The sequence below is a fragment of the Jaculus jaculus genome, chromosome X (genome assembly GCF_020740685.1).
Source record: "Jaculus jaculus isolate mJacJac1 chromosome X, mJacJac1.mat.Y.cur, whole genome shotgun sequence".
NCBI lineage: Eukaryota > Metazoa > Chordata > Mammalia > Rodentia > Dipodidae > Jaculus > Jaculus jaculus.
The window spans coordinates 39,723,932-39,730,064 of record NC_059125.1 but is presented as its reverse complement, the minus strand read 5'-3'; the positions used below and the strand labels follow the sequence as shown (position 1 = coordinate 39,730,064).

Here is a 6,133-nt window from a genome sequence, read left to right as displayed (position 1 = left end):
TTCATGGGAAGAGTTCGGTAAAATTCTTCCCTTTTATGTTTTATGGAAAAGTTTGAGAAGCAGTGGTGTTAGTTTTTCCATGAAGGTCTGATAAAATTCACCCGTGAATCCATCTGGGCCTGGTCTTTTTTTTAGTTGGGAGACTTCTTATAACTGCTTGGATCTCTGTACTTGTTATAGGTCTATTTAAATGGTTTATCTCATCTTGATTTGATTTTTTTGTAGGTTAGATGAATCAAGGAAATCATCCATTTCTTATAGATTTTCAAACTTAGAGGCATATATATTCGTAAAGTATGTCCTTATAATTGTTTGAACTTCTTTGGTGTCTATTGTAATAGTGCCCTTTTCATCTCTAATTTTATTAATTTTTGTCTCTTTTCTCTTTATTCTGGTCAAATTTGCTAAGGGTTTATCAATCTTGTTTATCCTTTCAAACAACCAACTCTTTTCATTGATTTTTTGGATTGATTTTTCTGGTTTATATTTCATTTAATTTCTGCCCTAATCTTTAAGATTTCTTCTTGTCTTCTGACTTTTGGTTTGCCTTGTTCTTCTTTTCCAAGGCCTTGAGGTGAAGCATTTAATTGTTTATTTGTGAACTCTCTAATTTCTTAATATAGGCATTTAGTGCTACAAACTTCCCTGTTAGGACTGCCTACATTGTGTACCAAAGGTTTTGGTATGTTGTATTATCATCATCATTTGATTCTATGAATTTATTGATTACTTTTTATTTCTTCAATGACCCATTGTGTATTCAATAGTGTACTTTTTAGTCTCCATGAATTTATGTATGCTCTGCAGCTGTTCTTGTTGTGGATTTGCAGCTTAATCCCATTGTGGTCAGATAGAGTACAAGGGATTATTTCAGTTTTCCTGTATTTGTGGAGATTTGCTTTGTGTCCTAATATGTGGTCTATTTTAGAGAATGTTCCATGTGATGCTGAGAAAAATGTACAGTCTGCAGCATTTGGATGGAATGCTCTGTAGATATCTGTTAGTTCCATTTGTTTGTTCCATGACATCATTTAATTCAGATGTCTCTCTGTTTATTTTTTTTGCTGGGATGACCTGTCAATTGATGAGAATGGGGTATTGAAGTTTCCCCCTACAACTGTGTTTGATGTTATCTATGACCTTAAATCTAATAGTGTTTGTTTGGTGAAATTGGAAGCCCCCATGTTAGGTGCATATATGTTTAGGATTATAATGTCCTCTTGTTGGAGTGTAACTTTAATCAGTATAAAATAACATTCTTTATCTTTCCTTACTAATGTTGGTTTGAAGTCTATCTTGTAAGTTATTAGGATAGCATCCCCTGCTTGTTTCCTAGGACCATTTGCTTGAAATACTCTTTTCCATCCTTTCACCCTAAGGCAATGTTTATCTTTTATTAAGAGATGAGTTTATTGGAGGCAAGAAACAGCTTGTTAATCCATTCTGCAAGCCTGTGTCTTTTGGATGGTGCATTAAGGCCATTGATATTAAGAGTTATTATTGAAAGGTATGCATTTATTCTCACCATTCTTCTTATTTTGTCATGTTTTCTGTTTCCCCTTTATTTTTTTTTAACTCTTATTTGAGTGTGGTTTATTTCTTTTTCCTATTTCCTCCTATGTGTGTTTTGCTTTCTCTTCAGCTTTAAGAATTCCTTCAAGTATTTTCTGTAGAGCTGGTTTAGTTGTCATAAATTCCTTTAGCCTGTTTTTGTTGTGGAATGTCCTTATTTCTCCACAAATTTGGATAGATAGTTTTGCAGGATAAAGTACTCTTGGCTGACAGTTGTTATCTTTCAGAACTTGGAATACATCATTCCAACCACTTCTGGTTTTAAAGTTTGTGTTGAATAATCGGCAGTTATTCTGATGGGCTTGTCTTTGTAGGTGATTTTCTTTTTCTCTCTAACTGCTTTCAATATATTTTCTTTAGTTTGTGTGTTTAGTAGTTTAATTATAACACAAGAAGGAGAGGTTCTTTCCAGGTTTTGTCTGTTTGGTGGTCTAAAAGATTCTTGTATCAGCATTGGCGTTTATTTCCCAATTTGGGGAAAATTTTCTTCTATGATTTTGTTGAACACACCTACTAAGCCTCTGGATTGAAATTTTTCTCCTTCTTTTATACCCTGAATTCTTATGTTTGATCTTTTCATGGTGCTTTTTTTGTTTTTTTTTTAATTTTTTTTGTTTATTATTTATTTATTTGAGAGTGACAGAGAAAGAGGGAGAGAGAGAGAGAGAGAGAGAGAGAGAGAGAGAGACAGAGAATGGGCACAGAAGAGCTTCCAGGCACTGCAAACAAACTCCAGATGTGTGCACCCCCTTGTGCATCTGGCTAACGTGGGTCCTGGGGAATCAAGCCTTGAACCAGGGTCCTTAGGCTTCACAGGCAAGTGCTTAACCACTAAGCCATCTCTCCAGCCCTTCATGGTGCTTTTTGTGGTGTTCTGGATATGTTGAAATTCCCATTCATACCTTGCTATTATCTTGTCTTTCTCTTTTTTGGACTGTATTATGTCTGCCACCTGGTCTTCTAATGTTATTCTGTCCTCTCCTTCATACATTCTACTGGTAAGACTTTCCACAGAGGTTTTTTTTTTGTTGTTGTTGTTGTTGTTTTGATTTCATTGACTGTATTCTTCTGAGCTAGAATTTCAGTCTGGTTTTTCTTTGGTATTTCTATTTACGTACTCATGTCTTGTAATGACCTCTTTATTTCATTAAGCCGGTTTCCTATGTTCTCTTACAGATGTTTGTTTTCTTCTTTAATTCCTTTGCTTTCTTCTTTGATTCCTTTCATTTCTTCTCTGATTTCTTTGAGCATAGCTACCATAATTTTCTTGAAATCTTTGTCAGGCATTTCATCTGAAATAGTCTCATTGGTGGTCATTTCTGATGGATTTATAGTTTTTGGTGGGACTGTATTGTTTTGATTCTTTGAATCTCTTGTATTATATTGTAGTGGCTTTTGCATCCTGAATTGATTTGGTGCTTAGGTTTTCTACTTATCTACACTGTTCCCAGGTATGGAAATCCACCTCTATATACCTGAGGATATGAGTTCAAGATGCCAGGTGTAGTTCTTGTCCCCCAATCAAGCCACAGAAGTAATCCTAGGTATTGGGCTTGTTTGCTAAGAAAGTATTCTAGAGGACTGTGTGGAATAATTTACTGGAAAATTCTAAGCTTCAATTGAGTTACATACACAACCAGTAAAAACCAGCAGAAAGTATGCAATTGTGAGGATTAAAACAAACAGATAATTGTATAAAGCCAAAATCCCTAAAGGTGCGTATTGCTCTATACTCTTAATCTTGTCAGCTGGGAGGTAAATATTTCTGTTCTGAATTGGGTTCCAGGTCTACCTGGATCTGGATCAGACCCTGGCCCCAATAATGACAGAGCAATAAACAAAGGCCCTATATGTATGAAAGTATCAAAGACAACAATATTCAACCTCCCCAAAACAGGTTATTTGACAATGTTAAAGCCAACTGAGGATATATACCCCATAAGCTGCCCTGACAAGGAAAGAGTAATTAGCTCTTGTAGTGCAGGCCTGTACACCTGCTTTTTTTTTTGGTCAGTCCGCCTCCATACCTTTTGGGGTGGTTTCCAATCTCACCAATGCTGAGTGCCTGCCTCAATCCCCCCATGTTGTGCCATGCATCTGTACCTCTGATCAGCTCTGCTGGCTGCCCTTTCACTGGGGGCTGAGTGCTGGAGGTTCGCAGTTCTGTTGGTGGGGGATGGGAGAGTTCAGACTTCTGGAGTTGCTCGCACTTTCAGTAGCTCTTTAGCTGATCTCAGCTGTCTTTCCTTCAGATTTTTAAACTTTGCAAGAAGGCTGATGAAGTTGAAAAATCTGTTTCTTGGTCTCTTCTACTGCTTCAGCCTGGCACGCCTGGCAGGGGTGGTGCTGAGCGGTTGCGTGGAGAGCAGATTGCGGCCTTTGAGTTCCTTCATGGGACTCTGCCTGTTTTCAGCCTTTCTGGTGGGTCTTATCTTGGTGTCTCTGGTCTCTTCGCTGTGTCTAACAATAACCCATACTCCTTCACTTTTCAGAAGAAGAGTGTATTTTGCTAGGGTTTTGCTTAAATCCCTCCGTAGGCAGGTTTGGCATGGCTCTGATGCCACCATCTTACCTGGGACCCCCCATTCTCTTTTTTAAAAATACTTTTTTCTTTCATTATGGTTTTCATTAATCCTTTTAACATTTTATGTTTCACATTATAAGGTCTCATATTTAAATAACACAAACATCAAAACAACATATTCTTTGCCTAAGTTAGAAAGTTAATTTACTAATTTTCTATCTAACTTTCCAGTCTTTATGTAAATATAAGGACTTTATTATGTTCTGATTTATTTCTTTTCTTGCCTGAAGATAGTTTTATATGTTATATAAATTGTATTATGTTTTATTTTTGCACATAAACTCATGACCTCATAATTGTCTACTGTGTGACTCTAACACAGCTAGTTAATCCTAGCCTTTTGCTCTTAATAGAAAATAACTTGCACTCTTTTCCTAGGACCCGCCACCATGGGCCGCATGCACAGGAAGACCGTGAAGAAAGCGGCCCAGGTCATCATAGAGAAGTACTACACACGCCTGGGCAATGACTTCCACACCAACAAGCACGTGTGCGAGGAGATCACCATCATTCCCAGCAAGAAGCTCCGCAACAAGATAGCAGGCTATGTCATGCATCTGATGAAGCGGATTCAGGGAGGTCCTGTGAGAGGAATCTCCATCAAGCTACAGGAAGAAGAAAGAGGAGAGATAACTATGTTCCTGAGGTCTCAGCCTTGGATCAGGAGATCATTGAGGTGGATCCAGACACTAAGGAAATGCTGAAGCTTTTGGACTTTGGCAGTCTCTCCAACCTGCAGGTCACTCAACCTACAGTGGGGATGAATTTCAAAACACCACGTGGAGCTGTTTGAATGTTTTCTGCTATTCTGTAATGTTTTCAATAAATCTGGGAATGAAAAAAAAAAGAAAGTAACTTGCACATGCAACACTATCTGTGTGTGCTCAGGTGTGTCTATAGTGGGATTATTGAATCAAAGATTGTCTAAATTTTGAATTTTGATTAATAGAACCAAACGGTGCCCTATAGGCACTGCAAACTTTTGCATTCTCAATAACAGTGAGTGAAAGTACATTTGATTCTCCAAAATCTAAATTAAAAAGTATGCTATCAAACGTCTTTAACCCTTTTCTCATATCCCACATAAAATGTCATTCAGAGTGTCTCCAACTTTTAGTATCTTTCTATATCCTGTCAACAGTATTTATTTATTTATTGAGAATCATATCTTCATATGTTTTAATTTGTGACACTGAGCAGGTTTGTACACTCTTGTTATTGTAGCTATCTTCTGCCACAAATGAATTCTCCCTAAATGTAGTGCCTTAGACCTTAAAATGGCAGTTTAACATGGCTTATGATTTTGTGGGTCAGAAATTTAGGAAGGACTTGACTAGGCAATTCTTGGTTGGGTTCCTTTATGCTATTTTAGTGAGATGCCAGTTACCCCTGTATTCCTCTGAACACATTACTAGGTTAGAAGGCCAGGATGACTAACTCACAGGACAGTGAGTTAGTTGCTCAGCTCACCCTGTGACTATGAACACATGAACTTTCTGACATGGAAATCTCAGAAGTGAGATATTTCTTTACATGAATGTTTAGATTTCCAACCTAACAAACAGGTTGATAGGCTTAAGTCCTGGAAAGCCTAACCTCAGGTATTATGTCTTATCACTTCTGCTGGTAGTAAAATCATTCACAAGTCCATCTAGATTTCAGTAAAGGGAACATAGACTTTACACCTCTCAATGGACTATTCTGAATTTTGGGCAATGTTTTAGTTACAAAAAAGTATTTATCTGACATTCCATGAATCCTGAATTATAGAAATGACATTTTTCTATTTCTCTCAGGCAGTCAGCACAGAGGTTTTATTGGTCTGAAAATACATTTTATATGTGTACAGTGGAATTTCATAGTCCACCACACATGTAACACACATAACTGGAAACTTCTTCTTATAGGGAAACTTTGTAAAAAAAAAAAAAAAGTCCACCTAAAGTTGTAGGAAAAGAAAGCCTAATTTTTATTTGA

General features: G+C 37.1%; 1 pseudogene; it reads left to right on the top strand.

Annotated features, from left to right (window-relative positions):
* The first annotated feature begins 4,545 nt into the window (after window positions 1-4,545).
* Window positions 4,546-5,001, top strand: LOC101612787 (annotated as a pseudogene).
* The last annotated feature ends 1,132 nt before the right edge of the window (window positions 5,002-6,133 follow it).